This window comes from Bos indicus, chromosome 1 (assembly GCF_029378745.1).
Source record: "Bos indicus isolate NIAB-ARS_2022 breed Sahiwal x Tharparkar chromosome 1, NIAB-ARS_B.indTharparkar_mat_pri_1.0, whole genome shotgun sequence".
In the NCBI taxonomy this organism is placed as follows: domain Eukaryota; kingdom Metazoa; phylum Chordata; class Mammalia; order Artiodactyla; family Bovidae; genus Bos; species Bos indicus.
Window position 1 is genome coordinate 133763102 of NC_091760.1, and position 19080 is coordinate 133782181.

The following is a 19080-nucleotide window of genomic DNA, read 5'->3' on the forward strand; positions in this document are numbered from 1 at the left end:
GTGACTTCTCTCGTTGCTGAGCACGGGCTCTTGGGCTTGTGGGCTTCAGTAGCTGTGGCACATAGGCACAATACTTGTGGCTCATGGGCTGTGGAACACAGACTCAGTAGTTGTGGCACACGGGCTTAGTTGCTCTGCAGCATGTGGGATCTTCCTGGATCAGGGATTGAACTCATGTCTTCTGCATTGGCAGGCATTCTTTACTTCTGAGCCACCAGAGAAGCCTAAACCAAAAAATTCTTAATTCCTCCTTCTTCCTCGTCTCTCTTGTGAAACAAATCTCCAAATTCTGCTGGCTTTTCTTTCAAATTGTTTCTCAAATCTGCTCCTCTCTGCTTCTATTACTGCAGCTTTAGTCATCAAAAGTTCAGATCATAACCATCCCTTTGTGGGCCTGCACCAGGCACCTATATGGTCCCTCTGTCTCCCATCTTGTCCCCTTTTAACATAATTCACACACTTTCCAATGTGGCTGAGTATAGTGAACAATCTGGCACATTCTTACAGTTTCTTAGTATCTGTGAATATTTTTCCTTTATTTAGAAAGTCTCTACTGTTAGGCATCACCAGCTCAATGGACATGAGTTTAAGCAAGCTCCGGGAGATATTGAAGGACAGGGAAGCCTGGCGTGCTGCAGTCCATGGTGTCATGAAGAGTTGGGTACGACTGAAAGAGTGAACAACTACTGTTAGGAGTTCTGATTCCTAGGTTGAAACCAGAATTCAATTTCTCCACTTTTTTTGCAGCTATGGGAAGATATGTTTCTAGAGACATTGTTTCCTTACATTGGGAGTGTGATTACTTTGGGAAATCTGAAAAGTTTGAAGTTTGTGTTTAGTTTTCTTTCTTGTTTTTGTTTTCTTCCTTCTTCCCATCCACTTTTCCTCTTTTCCTTCCTTTCTGTGACATCTTTATTGAGACATAATTCACATACCATACAATTCACCTATTTAAAATATGAAATTCAGTGTTTTTTGTATATTCACAGATATGTGCAATCATCATCAAAATCAATATTAGAACATTTTCATCAACCCAAAGAGGAATGCTACACCCATTAAGCCACTCTCTGTTTTTACCCATCCTTCCAGCAACCACTGGTCTACTTTCTGTATTAATAACTATTCTGAAGATTTTATGTAAATAGAACCATCTAATATGTGGCTTTTACATCTTGTTTATTGCATATCTGTAGCATGTTTTCAAGGTTCATCTGTGTTAGTATTTTATTCCTTTTTTTTTTAGCTGAGCAATATTCTTAGTATGGCTATACTACAGTTCATTTATCCATTCATTTGCTAATGATCAGTGTTAGGTTGATTTCAACTTTTTGCTATTACAAATAAGATTCATGTCTAAGTCTTTGTATGGACATATTTGAACTGTGGTGTTGGTGAAGACTCTTGAGAGTCCCTTGGACTGCAAGGAGATCCAACCAGTCCATTCTAAAGGAAATCAGCCCTGGGTGTTCTTTGGAAGGAATGATGCTAAAGCTGAAACTCCAGTACTTTGGCCACGTCATGCGAAGAGTTGACTCATTGGAAAAGACTCTGATGCTGGGAGGGATTGGGGGCAGGAGGAGAAGGGGATGACAGAGGATGAGATGGCTGGATGGCATCACCGACTCGATGGACATGAGTTTGAGTGAACTCTGGGAGTTGGTGATGGACAGGGAGGCCTGGTGTACTGTGATTCATGGGGTCGCAAAGAGTCGGACACGACTGAGCCACTGAACTGAACTGATGCCTTCATTTCTCTTAACCCTCAGCAGCAAGCTGTTCTCTCTTTATCCTCCCAAAACTTGTTGTGTTGGAAAAATGTTTTGCTTCAGACATTCTGAATCTGGACAGACCCTTTGAAATGTGTAAGAATTCAAATTGCTTTTCAGTTTCAACCTCTACAGACCCTAGAAGGCAAACTAGAGCCACATATTTAAATATCACCTTAATAAAGCACAATATTGAAGACTATGAAGACTAAGAAAAATGAGCACTCTAGTATATAAGCAATACATTGCCAGTACTGTGAAGCTAAACAATGAAGGCGATTATTTTATTAAAGCGGGGACAACTGTTTAGCCTCTGCAACATTCTTCTGTCTTTGGTTCCAGTGCCTGGAGACCAGCAGTACAGTCAGACTCTTAGTGGTGAGAACAAAATGTGTTTTCTGCCTTTGGTGACACTGCTGTTTTTACAGTATGTTCTGTGCTGTGGGACTCCTGTTGATTTCTGCTGTAGAGGTCAAGGGAAGACATGTTCCAGCTCTTTTGACGAGCTCCCAGAGGACTGGGAGTGGACTGGATTCTGGCCAGAGCCATTTATTCTTGAAGAAATTAGAAACCAGCGGGATATGGATCTGCTTATTCAGAAGAAGTAAGAAATAAACTAGTATGTGACAGGGCAAGGAAGTTTATCTCCATCTAGACACACTTTCATTTTTATAGGTCTATAGAGGTATAAAGGTGATCAAATGAAGACCAGGAGAGAAGATATGGCTGGTAGTAAACTGAGAAATGGGGATAGGGGGAGGGAAGAAGGAAGAAAGAGAGAGACTGATAAGGCAAGTTTCTATCCAATAAAGGTTGTTTTCATGTAGAGTTAGGATTCTTCCCCCTTATTCTCTTTCACAGTTCTTTTTCTTTTTAAATTAAGAAACTTCAGAATATATGAAGCATACAGAAAAGTAGAGTTATAATATACGTATTATATAACATCCATGTTGTCACCACCCAGGTGGGACAAGTGTTAGAGACACCTGAAAGGAGAGGGAAGCCCTGATGAGTCTGTGAAGATGACCCAAGAGAAGATGCCTGCTAACCATCTTCCTGGCTCAGAGAGTGTGAAGCCATCCAGTCAGGTAGGAACTGCTCTATCCCCTTCCTCCTCTTGCTGTCAAGCCCCTACCATTAGGGAGGAGAGTAAGACAGCAGATGTTAAGTGGTGAAGGAGGAAGACAAGTAGGAAGAGCTGAGAGCAGGAGAACCCATTCCCCTTTTCTACTGCAGGCTGCCAACCCCGCAGTTGGTGGAGGGGAGAAGGTTTACCACTAAGTGAAGTTGTGAGTTTTGATTATTTCAGGGGATTTTACATTCTGATGCTAAACTGAGACTGTGTTTGTGACTTAAAATAACTGTGGGATTGTTCCTTATTTAAGAGGGAACAGAAAAGGCGTGGGGCTCATTGAGTTTTTGTTCAGGAATGGGGAAGGTGACTTCCACTGAATAAATGTGTAAAGGAAACAGAGAGAGACAAAGCCAAGTTGAATTTCATTGCCAGGTGTCGTGCTTGTTCCACATACCATATGGAAAGCATTTCACTAAATCTAAGATGCCACTGATACTAAGGAAAACTATACTTTTAGATGCCGCTTAGAACAAAAAAAAAATTTCTATCCATGATACATCAAAATTAAGGCAAGGGGATTTCCCTGGTGGTCCAGTGGTTAAGACTCTGTGCTCCCATTGTAGGGGGTGCTGGTTTAATCCCTGGTCAGGGAACTACATGCCTCAATGGAGACCCATTGCAGCCAAATATACATTGAAAAAATTAACAACGACAACAAACACCCCTCAATATTAAGGCAAAAATCAATAATGAACAATATACCAAGTTTTAAATAGGCAGGATCAGAAATATTGACTTTTCCTTTTGCTTTAGGCTTCAGTATATCTTGGATGGCACTGTTGCTCATCTTTATCTAAAATGTGACTTTCTTTCATTTTTTTGGCATTACTTCATTTTTGAAAAATATTCATTAAAATATATTTATCTTGGCATTTGAGGTTTCTTGTCACTCAATTAAAATTTTTGTCATAGACAAGTGCCTCACTCATCTACTTCTCTATCTCTGAGAGACAGAGATGGGGGAAGGAAAAAAAAAGAAAAAGGGAAGAAATAAAGAAAAAAAGAATGAAAGATTCTTTTGCTTATTTTCTTGCCCATGTAATTACAAATGGAAGGAATAGTTTCCTTAATTTCTCAGAGATCTCATTAAAATTCTTGCTGGAAATTATTAGAGATGGTCTAACTGATAACCCCAGATAACAGTGAGTAAAGGAGCTCTAATCATTTTGAGAAGACTCCCATTTACTGCCTGGATGACCAAAGTCCACAATAACCCACTAAAATGGGGCTCTCACGGCTGCTGATGTTAAAGTAGGAAGCAAAATTTTTGTTGTTTATTTCCTCATTCCTGCCATTTAAGGAAATTCCCTCTAGCTCCAATGAGAGTGTAGAAGGAGATTTATGACACTTGTGTGTAATGAAAATACCTGGTTTACAGCCGTCTACCATTTCCATCACCTCACTTCATTCTCATCATATTTCTCATTCAATTCTCAAAACAACAGCAGGATGTAGGCAGGGAGGGTATTGCCCTATTTTATGGACAATGTATCAGTCTCGTTTTTCAGGTGAGGCTGACCCAAGTCACCTGATGAACCGCTACTGAATGGGAAGCAGAACCCTGATCTTTCTGCTTCAAGAAGGGTCCCTTTCCTTTACAGTGTTGTATGCCACTGAAGACAGGCAAATAGATATTCTTAAGTGGCTGTGTTTGAGGAATTGCAGCTATAATCTGAGCTGGTTAGCAGCTGATCTCCTTGAGGCTATATCCAGTCTCCTAACGCTGTTTCATATTAAACAGGTTTGAGAGTGAGTCATTTGGCTGGCACAAACCAGCCAAGCGATTGCTTCAGCCCGCTTGGAAACTCCACGTCCTCCCTTTGCCTGGGGGAAGCAAACTCTGTGCAAACCACAGCTGTAAAACTGCAGCTGCTCTGGGGCCGACTTTGTGTTTCGCTTTTGTAATTTCAAGCTTCGTTGAGCATTCACCCATTTTCTCCTTCCATGCTTACGTGGTTTGGTACAGTGTTCTCTTTTGCTCACACTCCAGTCTACACACATTTTCCTTTGCATAGGTGATACTGGAGTAGAAAGGCAAGCACACCCTCCCCACAGAGCTCTCAGTCAAAAAAGATACTCAAGTAGGCTGCTTGCTACCTGCCCCCTGGCTGGGTCCTGGAGGTGGTGGGATTTTGAGTAGTTCGAGGAGGGAATTTGGATCTTCTGCTTCTTCTTGTCTGGGACTGAGGCTTAGGTTGCTCTTGGTCATCAATTTGGGAGCTAGAAAATGTCCCCTCCTAAGCCCTACTGACCTTCCTGCTGAGAGAGCACTTATCTGTCCTTGAGCAAGAGGTAAACTAGGGACCTCTCCCTCAGTTGCCACCCCATGCCTTACAGAGAGGTGTGACACAGCACTTGGCAAAGGTTTATTGTGCTATTTTACGTTAAATGACTGTTTTCTCTATTGGACTGTGAGCATCCAGAGGGCAGGGACCATGTCTTATACTGTAATCCCCTTAGAGCCGGGCTACTTTGTGGCAGCCAGTTTTATCATAGTGTGGCATCCAAGGGTAAAACATGGTCCCAACTGCAAAGAAGTTCATCAAGTCTCCAAGAGACCATGGGCAGAAATTACTGTCACACACACACACACACACACCACCCCCCTGTGGTTTTATGTCCTTTGCAGGTCTGTTCATTGACCCACCTGCTACCATTTTTCTCACCACCTCAACTCCAGACTCACTCAGTTTCTCCCTCCTCTCTCTCTCCTTCCCCCCAGTCCCCTTCCTTGCTCCTGCAGATCTCTAATCTCCTCTGCCCCAGTTCTTTTTGGCTCAATTCTTTATTGTTTCCCCTGAATTCTTTCCATCTTCTTTGTCACCCATTTTCCTGATCAGCACAGCACAGCTCCAGAAGTATGTGAACAGAAACCTCCGTAAAAGGGCTGGAAGTGTTGATAGAGGCAGAGGAGGAGGCTGTGAAAACATGTTTGTTAGTATTTTTGTCCCTGTCATATTTACTTTTGTTTCCTCAGCATTTAGTTCCACATTTAGCACATATTAAGCTTTCAGTAAATGATCCATGAATGAATGAAGGATTGTTAGCCTTTACCCCAATGTATCATCAAAGCTGCTCATGAGTTCCACCCCTTAAAAGGAGACTTAAAAGGAGAGACTGGCAGATCAGTAGTTTTTGTCTCATAAATCAGTAGGGTTTGGCTATAACTTTTTGGCTGCTTTTAATCCTGCAGGCTTTGCTGGTAGTTCAGATGGTAAATAATCCATCTGCAATCCAGGAGACCTGAGTTTGATCCCTGGGTTGGGAAGATCCCCTGGAGGAGGGCATGGCAACCCACTCCAGTATTCTTGCCTGGAGAATCCCCATGGACAGAGGAGCCTGGTGGGCTACAGTCCATGGGGTCACAAAGAGTCGGATACGATTGAGTGACTAAACACAGGATCTTGTAGACAGAGGTGCCAGACTCCCTGGAGCCATCCTCCATCAGGAGGGCACTAATTCCTCCCAAGCCTTCTTATGCCTGGATGCCCAGGTCACTGGCTTCCCAGGTGGTGTGTGGAGGGTGAGGAGCCTTGTCCTGATATGTGGGTGGACAGGGTCTTGATCCTGCCAGCCCTGTTTCCTGAGACCAGGCCCATGCTCCCATATCCCCTGTGCCTCAGTGAGCAGAATGCTTCAACCTCATCTACCTGGTGCCCCTCACTCTTTGGACCCCAGTTCTTTGAATGAGTTCTTCCTGTGACCCCTCAACTCCTGGCCAGTAAGTGGCCAGAGTCTGTTGCATTAGGCTCAGATTTTTGTCTTTTTAAAAAAATATATTGTTTATTTTTTAAAAGGCTTTATTGAATTTGTTATAATATTATTTTTGTTTCATGGTTTTTGATTTTTGTCCACAAGTCATGTGCGATCTTAGCTCCCTGACCTGGGATTTAACCCACACCCCCTGTATAAGAAGTTGTAACCACTGGACCACCAGGGAAGTCTCAGATTTTTGTCTTTTATTGTTGATCTCTGCTGGACCCACCTCTACTCCCATCTCTGGCTTTTTTGCCCTACAATTTTTTTTCTTCCTGTTTTATAATCCCCTAGCAACCATTTTCCTAACTCTTTGCTGGATGCAAATGTTGATAGTCTTCTTATAAGATGGTGGGTTTCAACTCTAGAGAGCCATGGCTTGAAGTGGAGAAGGATGAGGAAAACAGTGTCTGCCATCTGAACAGCAAGACCTATGTGCTATGGCCAAGGCTTCCTACAGAGACTTGATTTGAAGGTTAGCATTAATACATTTTGACAAGAATATTAGTTATGCTACTGCTAAGTCACTTCAGTTGTGTCCAACTCTGTGCAACCCCAGAGACAGCAGCCACCAGGCTCCCACGTCCCTGGGATTCTCCAGGCAAGAACACTGGAGTGGGTTGCCATTGCCTTATCCAATGCATGAAAGTGAAAAGTCAAAGTGAATTCGCTCAGTCGTGTCCGACTCTGTGCGACCCCATGGACTGCAACCTACCAGGCTCCTCCGTCTGTGGGATTCTCCAGGCAAGAGTACTGGAGTGGGATGCCATTGCCTTCTCTGATATTAGTTATAAGTGAGTTTTTATAGTTTGACATTAAGAAGTATTTCTACATTATGATAAAGGAAGAAAAGTGATATAAAATGGATGGAGAGTTAGGTCGAAGAGGAGATAATTCCCTTAAGACATTATGATGATTCTTTAAAAAAGACAAGACACCAGCATAGTACTGAGAGGAGAAACATTTGTTGGATAATAAAATTCTAAACTATTCCTGGATAGAGTCCTCTAAGTTCTACTGCTCCAACTCTGCTCCAAATCCAACTGGGAGGTGAATTGGCTCTATTTAAATCCAAGTAGAGTTTACTTATAGGGATGTGCTTTTGCTCAGTCATTAAATATTAGCCAGAACCCTGTGAAAAAGCTTAAGATTACCTGGATAATATCAATACTAGTAGAATTCTAATTTTATTAATATTTATTTTACACAAAACACTGTTCATTGTTTCCAGTGTTTCATTTGTAAATGAGGTTGTCTGTTCTCCTCCTGAATGGATCTATAAAAGACAGTGGTAAAATACCAACTTAATGGGCAGCACATAGGGCCCAAGTAGGTGAGACAGTGAAAGCAGATGAGAAAGAGATTAGAATAAAATAGAGGGACCCAGGGGTTAGCACACTGAAGGAGGTCAAAGAGTAGTTGTTTTTGTTTGTTCTTCTTAAAAGAGAGAACTGGAAAATGGACAGGTAATGGGTTTTGGTGGGATATTAGACTTCAAGTTGGCAGAACTGAAATAGCTCTGAGTAATGATTATGTTCAGAGTGAAGCCACAGGAGTGACTGGTGAAGAGGAGAGAAGGTAGAAGTCACCTGTAACCTTGGCAAGACTTGGGGAAGAGAGAGTGAGGGCCAGGGAATGTAGAGGGAGTGACTGAGGGGAGGATAGATGACAACGATAACCACGACAAAGGCAGAGAGTGTTTCTAAATGAATGAAGAGTAAGTGTGTGGATATGTACATAGGGCACCAGAAGGATAAATAAGTTCCTTTCCCCAAATAGTAATGGGGCACGTGAAGAATGAAAGAATAAACATCCTCACTCTCAGGGGCCTGCAGGAATGGCAGTATCCTTCAACAAGTGTTATGTCTCAGGTAAGGCAGGAGGGCAAAGGAGCCCAAGGAAAGTCTTACGTTATAGAGAAGGGAGTTTGTGAATGAATGAGTGGTCCAGTGGGGCAGTAGGAAGGGTAAGTTGTGGGGGAGGCAAAAGTGAGAGGATGAGCCAGAGAAGCATGGAGGTCATAGTAACAAAAAAGGCCATCAGAGGAGCTAGTCTTCAGGATGGAAACAAAGCTTGCCAGTAGTGGAGAGACAGGTAAAGCTGAATTAGCTAGTGTGGATGATCTGTTTGGGCCTCTGGCATTTGGGACATTAGAGCGTGGCAGGTGGTATCTGAGGTTAGGTGCTGCCCACCCTCATGGTCTTGTCAGCAACAAGAGCCCTCTCTCTGCCCAGGGCACCAAAGGTTTGCAACATGGCTGTATGGTTGGCTGTGTTTCAGCATGAACCAACCTCAAAAAGGAGGGTAGGGACTTCCCTGGTAGTCCAGTGTGTAAAACTCCATGCTCCAAATGCAGGGGACCCAGGTTTGATCTCTGGTCAGGGAACTAGATCCCACACGTGTGTGTGCTAAGTTGCTTCAGTTGTGTCAGACTCTTTGAGAACCCATGGACTGTAGCCCTCCAGGCTCCTCTGTCCATGGGATTCTCCAGGCAAGAATAGTGGAGTGGGTTGCCATTTCTTTCTCCAAGATCCCACATGCCACAGCTAAAGATCCCACAAGCTACAATGGAGATTAAAGATTCTGCATGCTACAGCTACGACCTGGCACAGCCCAATAAATAAATAACAAATAAATATTCAAATAAATAAATATTCAAATAAATAAATATTTTTAAAAAATAAATATTAAAAAAAATGAAATAAAAAGAAGGTAGAGTTGTCAGACCTGAATCAAAGGAACAGAACTATACATGCTCCCAGGCCTCCTGGGGAAGTGTATCTAATCGTGGGTCCTGACAAATTAGCTAAGCCACCCTCATGTTGCTGACACACCCTTATCCCTGGCATCCCCTCAGAACCATTTGGGCCTCAGCCACAGAGTCCTCAAGTTTAGGAGGCAGAAGAAATCAGCACCTAAACTCCTTGGCCTTCCCAACAAGTGACCAGGAAATAAAACTGCTCCCAAGAGTCTTCATCATGATGACAGTGAGTCTCCCCAACACTGCTTCCCTTTGCTAGGGTGACCACCCCTCACCTAACCCTCTACCGGACAGGGGGTGAGTTGCTGGAGATTTAGATATGAAACTGAGAATTTGGTCCAAGAGGGAAAAACTATAAATTCAAGTTTGGGGAAAATTGATATTAAATTAAGACAGGAAGAGCAGGAAGATAAACACCGTGCTGAATCAGCTAGTGGCTGATCTAATTTTTATGTAACTCAGATGTCAGCTGCAGTCACCCTGCCCTTAGTATCTGTTAGGTGGCTCCAGCCTATCCTGGTGGCTCAGCTGGTAAAGAATCTGCCTGTAATGCAGGAGACCTGGGTTTGATCCCTGGGTTGGGAAGATCCCCTGGAGGATGGCATGGCGACCCACTCCAGTATTCTTGCCTGGAGAATCCTCATGGACAGAGGAGCCTGGCGGGCTATAGTCCATGGGATTGCAAAGAGCTGGAAACGGCCAAGTGACTAAGCACATTCTGGGGAAGTTCCGCGCCCTCCTGGAGTTTCTGCACTGCCCCTCCTGCTGTGTGTCTGAGTTCTTCTCCACACCCAAGTGGTTTACTGGTTACAGCATCTAGTTCTTTCTCCTTGGTTTCTTCCTAAAGCACCACTCATAGAAGTTAGCAGAGCATTGGAGAGTTTCTGCTGTTGGTGTTTCAGATACGCACTAGACAGTGGGTGACAAGAGTTAACATCAGATAATGGAAATACGAGAGCACCTGACCTGCCTCTTGAGAAATCTGTATGCAGGTCAGGAAGCAAGAGTTAGAACTGGACATGGAGCAACAGACTGGTTCCAAATAGGAAAAGGAGTACATCAAGGCTGTATATTGTCACCCTGCTTATTTAACTTCTATGCAGAGTACATCATGAGAAACGCTGGGCTGGAAGAAACACAAGCTGGAATCAAGATTGCCGGGAGAAATATCAATAACCTCAGATATGCAGATGACACCACCCTTGTGGCAGAAAGTGAAGAAGAACTCAAAAGCCTCTTGATGAAAGTGAAAGTGGAGAGTGAAAAAGTTGGCTTAAAGCTCAACATTCAGAAAACGAAGATCATGGCATCTGGTCCCATCACTTCATGGGAAATAGATGGGGAAACAGTGGAAACTGTGTCAGACTTTATTTTTCTGGGCTTCAAAATCACTGCAGATGTTGACTGCAGCCATGAAATTAAAAGATGCTTACTCCTTGGAAGGAAAGTTATGACCAACCTAGATAGCATATTCAAAAGCAGAGACATTACTTTGCCAACAAAGGTCCGTCTAGTCAAGGCTATGGTTTTTCCAATGTATGGATGTGAGAGTTGGACCGTGAAGAAGGCTGAGCGCGGAAGAATTGATGCTTTTGAACTGTGGTGTTGGAGAAGGCTCTTGAGAGTCCCTTGGACTGCAAGGAGATCCAACCAGTCCATTCTGAAGGAGATCAGCTCTGGGATTTCTTTGGAAGGAATGATGCTGAAGCTGAAACTCCAGTACTTTGGCCACCTCATGTGAAGAGTTGACTCATTGGAAAAGACTCTGATGCTGGGAGGGATTGGGGGCAGGAGGAGAAGGGGACGACAGAGGATGAGATGGCTGGATGGCATCACTGACTTGATGGACGTGAATCTGAGTGAACTCTGGGAGTTGGTGATGGCCAGGGAGGCCTGGTGTGCTGTGATTCAAGGGGTCGCAGAGTCGGACACGACTGAGAGACTGAACTGAACTGAAACCTGTTTGAAAAACCCCCTATGCCATTTCTCCCAACTCCCAGTTTCCAGATTCCCACCACATTGCTTAAGTCTTTTTCTCCTCTCCTCTATCTGCCATCTTCTTCCTCTTTCACTCTCTCCACTTCAAGTCCCTTTTCATTTTTTTGAGCAGAGGCATCTATCTGCTTCCTTGTTAACTCCTGGCAATCCCTGTCCCAGGGCTCACCCTTTATCTCCACCTGACTTTTCAAGATATTTTCCTATGCAGGGTAGTTGCTTCTCTAGGAGGAATTCTGGGGCAAGCTGGCTAGAAGGTTTTCCTTACTTCTCTATTTTTATTGCCCCAATTGGAATACAGCTGACTCCCAGAATCTGCCATGGGGCTTAACCTATAGGTACATTTTAAGTGGTTCCTGATTTGATGGGTTGGAGGAGGGGTCAGTAGACAGCACTGGGCTGTTGCCATGACCTTCTCAACCAGGGCTTGGTTCTCACACATTCTGAACTTTGTGGCCCCCTGAGCGACTTCTCTCATGGCAACTTTCAGACCACCTGTGTGTTTTTCTTAGAAAATGCATCAGCCTGCCTTTTATTCACTCTCTTTCAGGTAACACACTGGTCCTCCCTCAGTTTTCTCTCTCTCTCTCTCTTTTTGTGCACTCTTAGCTCAGAGATACCTTCCTCCTTTCTCTCCATAGAACAGACACAAAGCAATTCTTTGTTTAGGGCTTGAAAACTCAGTGTCTCTTTTCACCTAACTGGAAGGAAGTATTTTTCCATTCACTTCATTTTCTTATTGGAAATTTTGCTAACTGGATCGGAGAAGCTTAGTTTGCACACAAGGTTGTTCATTAATTAACAGCCTCCAGGCCAGGTTGTCCTTATCAGGACTTAATATCTAACTCAGCACTGGCTAAACCAGAAAGAGTGCTAGAAATTGCTGGTAGCTACTGCTCTGCTGGAAATGGACCTCCACAGTGGTAGCAACTCTTTTTCTGGGTTGGAAGCTATTTTGATGACGAAGACCCTCCAAGGACTGAAATGTTTGGGGATCCTTGACAGGGGTTGGGGATGGCGACCACTTTGCCAGTTGCTTGTCAAGGCAAAGTAAAACAAATGCCTCAAGTTTCTAAGAAGACAGAAAACAGTCAAAGAGGTTTTTTAAAAGTATTTTTTCCAAACAAATCTCTTTATTTTCTACTCAAGAAAGCACCAAGTAATTGCCAGCTATTGCCTCAGCGGTTTCTCCATCCTCTGCTATCTGGTTGTGATTATGTGATTTTGCTCCCTGATATTAATCCTGTGATTGTGCTGTATTAATTGGCAAAGGAGGCTTTGCAGATATAATTAAGGTTACTAATCAATTCACTCTAAAATAAGGATATTATCCGAGTGGGTTCAGAGTAATTATGTGAGCCCTTTAAAACCTGAAGGCGGAGCAGATTTCAAGCATGAGGATTTAATGTGTTGTTGCCGGCTCTGAGGTAGAGGAGCCATGTGCACGGACCAGGAAGAGGCCTTTTGGAGCTAAAGGCAGCCGATAGTCAGCAGAGAAACAGAGACTTTAGTCCTGCAACAGCAAGGGACTGAATTCTGCCAACAACCTGAATGAGCTTGGAAATGGATATTCCCCAGAGCCTGCAGAAAGGAATGCAGCCTGCCTGACACCTTGACTTGAGCCTTGTGAGACCCTAAGCAGAGAATTCAGTTGACTTCTGCCATGTGTGGACTTCTGACCTACAGAAACTGTGAGACAAATAGGTGTTGGTTTAACCTTCAAAGTTTGTGAACATTTGTTGCAGAAATACTAAATGATTATAAGGGTTTTTTTGTTGTTGTTGTTCAAAAGTTGTGAGCAGTGGAGGCCCTTCTTGCTTAGGAGCAGCTAAGTAAGGATCTTCACGGCAAAGTTCCAGATTGCTCACTGTGCTCAAGGGGGTGAGGTGGCTGGGCCTCTTGTTTTCTAATCTGGATCTGTGCAGTCCAATACGGTAGTCGTGAGCCATGGATGGTTTAAACTGAAATTTAAATGAATTGAAATTAAATAAAATTTTAAAGTTTTTTTCCTATGCTGTATTAGCTACGTTTTAAGTGTTCAACAACACTATGTGGCTAAGGGCCATTGAACTGGAAGGCACAAATACAGAACATTTCCTTCATTACAGAAAGTTCTGTTGGGCAGTTCTGGTCTAGATGATTAACAATGATAACACCCAATGACAACTGTGGTTTTTCTCATTTGGGGCACAGAGAGATAAGATTCCTGTACTGTCTCGTGGAATTATTACAGAGCAGAATGCAGGCAAATTTCTCTCAACTGCAGCAAGAAAATGTTTGAAGTTTGTGAAAACTTTCATGTCTCTACTTTCTTTCCTTATCACTTGCATAAATTTTCTCTTGGAGATATAAAGCCCTGAATTTGCAGTAGAATACTCTAGAAATACCAGTGACAGGTATTCACTCGATACCCTGGTCAGTCACATGTGTAGTCTTATCTCTGTTCCTGCCCTAAGCCTCACTCCTATGGCCAGAGCCTCACATGAGGCAATTCAACACTTGCACTCCCCACCAAGAATCCTACAATTTTAAACATCGCACTCACTCACCTCTACTCAGTACATTCCTCTGAACATATGATTCCTTATAGTCCTCCATATCACTAATACCTGCAGTCCATCATTTCGATAAGAAAACAGAAGCAGCCAGAATAGAACTTCCACAAGCTCTTACCACCATGTCTACCCGCCTCTGGCATCTGTGCACATAGATGCTGCCTTTCTTCCTGCCATGATGGGTGCACTGTCTGTTCTTCTGTGTAAGTCAGCCTTGCCACCTCTGCACTGGATCCAGCCCCTCTTCCCTACTCTAGAATTTCACTCCTGCAATTGCCCTTCTCCTGAACCTTTAAATTTTTTCTTTTTCACTGGATCATTTTCACTGCATCAAATATACCTTTAACATTTCTCATATATAAAAATCCTTCCTAGATCCCTATCCTTTTTCATCTGCTACCTCTTTTCTCCACTCCCTTTATAGTGTCTTTCACTGGTGTTTTCTCATCACCCTGAATTCTAAATGTCAGAGCGTCTCAGGGTTTGCTTCTCAGAACTCCATTCTTCTCTGCCTACCCTCATTACCAGGGGATGGACACAGTTCCATGACTTTAAACAGCTTCATCTTGCTGCCAGATTTGTATGCCCTCCCTGGACCTCTCCCCTGAGTGGCAGAACACAAAACTAGGCACCTGCTTAACATCTCAACTGAATACCTGTCAGGCATCTTAACCTAAATATGTTCAAAAATGAACTACTGATTTTCAGCTCCCAACTCCCAAAACTGCTCCTTCCACAGTTGTCTCTGACTCAGTACATGGAACTCTGTTCTTTCACTTGTACATGCTAAAAAATTTCAGTTTCCCCTTGTCTCTCTTTTTCTCTCATATACCGCATCTAGTCCATCAGAAAGCAAAGCAAGATCAAGAATCCTGAAAGGCTGTTTCAACCAGGTCAGAGAAAATTCCTTGTTACCAAACAATATTCCCCTCCAGTGATGAGAATTATTACATAATGTAGGTGTGTTCAGTCTTAATTCAGCAAATATATTTGGAACATTTATCACACTCCAGGCAATGTTCTAGGTACTAGGGATATAACAATGAACAAAACATTTCATGGAGCTTACCTTCTGCCAAAGGGAGACAGAAAACTTGTCAGATGGTTAAGGAGAAACACTTTTAGGGTAAGGGGATGTAAAAGTGAAGGCAGGAGGCTGTTTCAGGTAGGGTGGTCGTCTGTGACTTCTGCAGTAAGATGCCAGTTAAGCATAGATATTTAAGGATTAAGCAGAGTGAGCCATGAAGATATCTGGGAATAAATGATTCAAGCAGGAAGGGGATGTGCAGAGGTCATAAGGCAAGAGCATTCTTGGGGTATCCCAGGAGTAGGATGAAAGAACCTGTAGAGTGAGTGAGGAGGGTATTGGGCTATGGTGAGATCAGAGAATAGGGGTAGAGCATGCAGCCCAAGAAAGACATCTGGGCTTTTATTCTAAGAAGTAGGAAGCCAATGGAGATACATCATGATCCTTTACATTTAAAAGAGTCAGCCTAATATCCTTATCATATTTACCAATTCTGGACTGTAGCAGGGAGACAGTGGAAACCAGGAGACCAGTTAGAGGGCCTAGTCCATTAGTCCAGGTGCAGGAAAATGGTACCCATTTTAAATGGTTACTGTGGATGTAGCAGGAAGTACTGAATTTAGAATTCATTTTGAAGGTAGAGCTGACAGGGTTTGGTAAGTATATGGTAATAGGTACACAATTTATATTTGTTGAGTGAATACACAAAGTATTTGGGGGGGCGGTGTGCATGCATGCATGCTCAGTTGTATATGACTCTTTGCAACCCCATGGACTGTAGCCTGCCAGGCTCCTCTGTTTCTTGGAGTTTTCCAGGCAAGAATACTGAAGTGCTTTGCCATTCTCTGGGGGTGAGGCAGGACATTTTCCTGACCTGGATGAAATATCCCAGCCATTGACACTCCACCCTCTGTTCTCTCTCATGCTTATTTGCAGCCGTCTGATGACTGATATACTCTGCATAGAAGTTAAATAAGCAGAGTAACAATATACAGCCTTGACGTACTCCTTTTCCTATTTGGAACCAGTCTGTTCCATGTCCAGTTCTAACTGTTGCTTCCTGACCTGCATACAGGTTTCTCAAGAGGCAGGTCAGGTGGTCTGGTATTCCTATCTCTTGAAGAATTTTCCACAGTTTATTGTGATCCACACAGTCAAAGGCTTTGGCATAGTCAATAAAACAGAAATAGACATTTTTCTGGAACTCTCTTGCTTTTTTGATGATCCAGCAGATGTTGGCAATTTGATTGGGGGCAGGAGGAGAAGGGGCCGACAGAAGATGAGATGGCTGGATGGCATCACTGACTCGATGGACATGAGTTTGGGTAAACTCTAGGAGTTGGTGATGGACAGGGAGGTCTGGCATGCTGCGATCCATGGGGTCGCAAAGAGTCGGACACGACTGAGCAACTGAACTGAACTGAACTGATGACAGATACTTTGTTCCATATCTAGGGAGGGATGTCTTGAACATTGAACACTGCGATATTGTCACTGGAAAATATCTACAACTCTTAGTAATTGGGATTCTGGATTATTTGTAATTCTTTTGCCAATTTCAGACCATTTTTCTTTATGCTGATAAAGTTGAGCTCCCGGCCTAAAAACCTGGAGCCCAAAGTCTGGAACATGGAGGTCCCACATGGTCCTTTCACACTGTTGACTCATTCCCATTAATTGGAATCTTTGTTGAGGGTTTTCTCTCATTTTAGCAATACGTGCTTCTCATTACTCTTCAAATTCACATTGTTAAATTTCTAATTTGTGGAATAATAAAATTGGGCAGAAACTCAGTTGTCATTGTCAGAGATTTATAGAGTTCTTCTTTACTTCCGCGCCCTTTTCTTCAATTCCGAGGGCAGCAATAATGCCTACTGTGGCCAGGACAAGGGTGAGGCAAGTGAAGTGCCCAGGGTGCAGCACTGGAGGTGTTCACTTTCAGAGCTGTGGATGTGCACGTGGGCACCTGGGAATGAGGGCCTCCTGAGACCTCCCTCCAGTCCTGGCCCTTCTACTCCCTGCAGAAAAGCATTTTGGTTTATTAACCGGGCAGCTGTAGCATCAGGAGCAAGACCAGTTCCCCACTGTTTGACCATGACTGTGCAAGAGGAAGCTGCTCTCAGAGAAAGCAAATGGCACGGAGAGGAGCCATGTTCTGGGAAGCTTTGCCAATTTAGAAATTAAAACCAGTGGGAAAATGGTGACAAACATCATGGAATTTTGCTTTGTAATCAAGTCAATCAGCAACTGGCATTCCTTTTGTTGAGGGCTATCTGAATCTAGTCATCCTATCTATAGCATTTCTATCCAGTTTGCAATTTCTTAGATACAGTACTTAAAAAATGTTTGTTCTCCACTACCTCCTGTGCCTTCTTTTTATATGTTCCAGAAGTTAACAGAACAAATAAATGGCTGCAGTGTAAATGCTTTGGACAGTCAGGTAAGGGCTTATTTTTAAGGTTGGCTTAACAAATTCCATTTTCAAAACAAACCCAAACTGAATGAGTGATTCTACATTAGCTCCTTAGTTTTCCCCCATACCCAGTGATAATGCCACTATTAATTTCAATTATTTAGAGGCAACATTAATGTGTGAAACAAGAACAGCGATCAAGACAGAAAGGAATAAATTACTCCCTGCAAGACAGAATGACATTTTGACTGGCATAGAGACTTTTTTTTTTCCTTCACACACTTTGTGCTTTGACATTTCACTTGGCACAAACATTTCACAAATTCTTGACCTATTCTGATGTACTGTTGTTTAGCAATTGCGGACATGACACATTTTAACCTCATGCTCACTGGATTCCAAATGTTACCTTTTCCTGTCAATCAGGGTTGGATGACCTCCAAAAAACAGTGCAGGCAAAAGTCTGTGTACCTAGGAGGATAAGTGTTTGCTCAGAATAGAGAAAGAGTAGCTTGAAGTAGGATTTGGGGTAAAGGCAGGAAAGAAGGTGTCATTTAGGCAATTTTGGGGTGAAAAGAGGAGAAAGACAGATCCCTAGGGAACCTCAACGTCTTGAGAGAGACAACAGCCCCAAACATAAAATACCTAGGAATAAACCTAACAAGAAATAGCTGGGGCAATATGACAAAAATATAAAACTTAGAAGAGATATAAATATTGGAAAAATACATAATCTTCCAACAGAGGAAAACTGTATCATATAAAGATGCCACTTCTCAAATTATCTTTTAAGTATGACTTGACTGCCTCTAAGCCTCACTGACTGTGGGTGCTGGAAAGAGGTCACATTCTTATTATTACTCGGATTTTGCTAGCTCATTAGGGGCTATTGACATCTTCTATCTCCCAGATCTTTACTGAAGAATAAACCAATTTACAATGCTCTGCTTGATATCCCTTTTTAAGGGTTCTATCATTTAAAAATGCTTTCAGCTGCAAGTAATAAAACACCAACAATGGTTCAAATAATAAAGATTTTCATCATCTCTATCATTAAACCAGTTTCAGGTATGGTGCATTGGCTTACTCAACAAATTCATCAAAGACCTAGGCTTTTTCTGTGTTTCCACTCTTGCCAACCTGAGAAAATTGCTTTTGTTGAAAGAATCACAGCTCCAAGTGTGATGTCCACACATAACCATGTTCAAGTCAGGAAGAAGGGGTGGGCAAAGGGATTTCATTTTGCAAGGCTGTGTCTTTTTATTAGACAAGACAAACTTTTCTAGAACCATTCCGAGCAGACTTCCCCTTAATCTCGTGGTCCAAAGCTGGGTCATGTTGCCTGCCAACCTAGACCAATCATTCACCAAGGGGACTGCAACTGCCATGGCCGGCTTTGACCAAACATGATTCATTCACAGGTGCTGGGAACATGGCTATGGGAACCAAACTGTGGTTCTGTGGGCGTGGCTGTTGGGTAAGCAGCCACAGCATTTGCCCAAAGAGGCATCACCCATAGGCATTTGAGAGCCCCCTCACAAGAGCACTGCACTGCTGGCTTCTCCAGACTCTTCTTTGATCTGCAGGGCAAGCTCTCCTTAGTAGTTGCTCCCTGTCAGAGTCTCCAGGCTGCGTGGCCTCCTGCAGTAAGGAGGGGCAGAATGGCCTT

General features: G+C 43.1%; 1 long non-coding RNA gene across 1 annotated transcript in view; it reads left to right on the forward strand.

Moving 5' to 3' along the window:
• The first annotated feature begins 2221 nt into the window (after positions 1-2221).
• LOC139184511 (uncharacterized) overlaps positions 2222-19080 on the forward strand; it is a 133273-nt gene continuing 116414 nt past the window's right edge. The window contains exons 1-2 of the long non-coding RNA XR_011568013.1: positions 2222-2373; positions 2734-2857. This is a non-coding gene — a long non-coding RNA (uncharacterized lncRNA). The remainder of the gene's footprint in view (positions 2374-2733; positions 2858-19080) is intronic.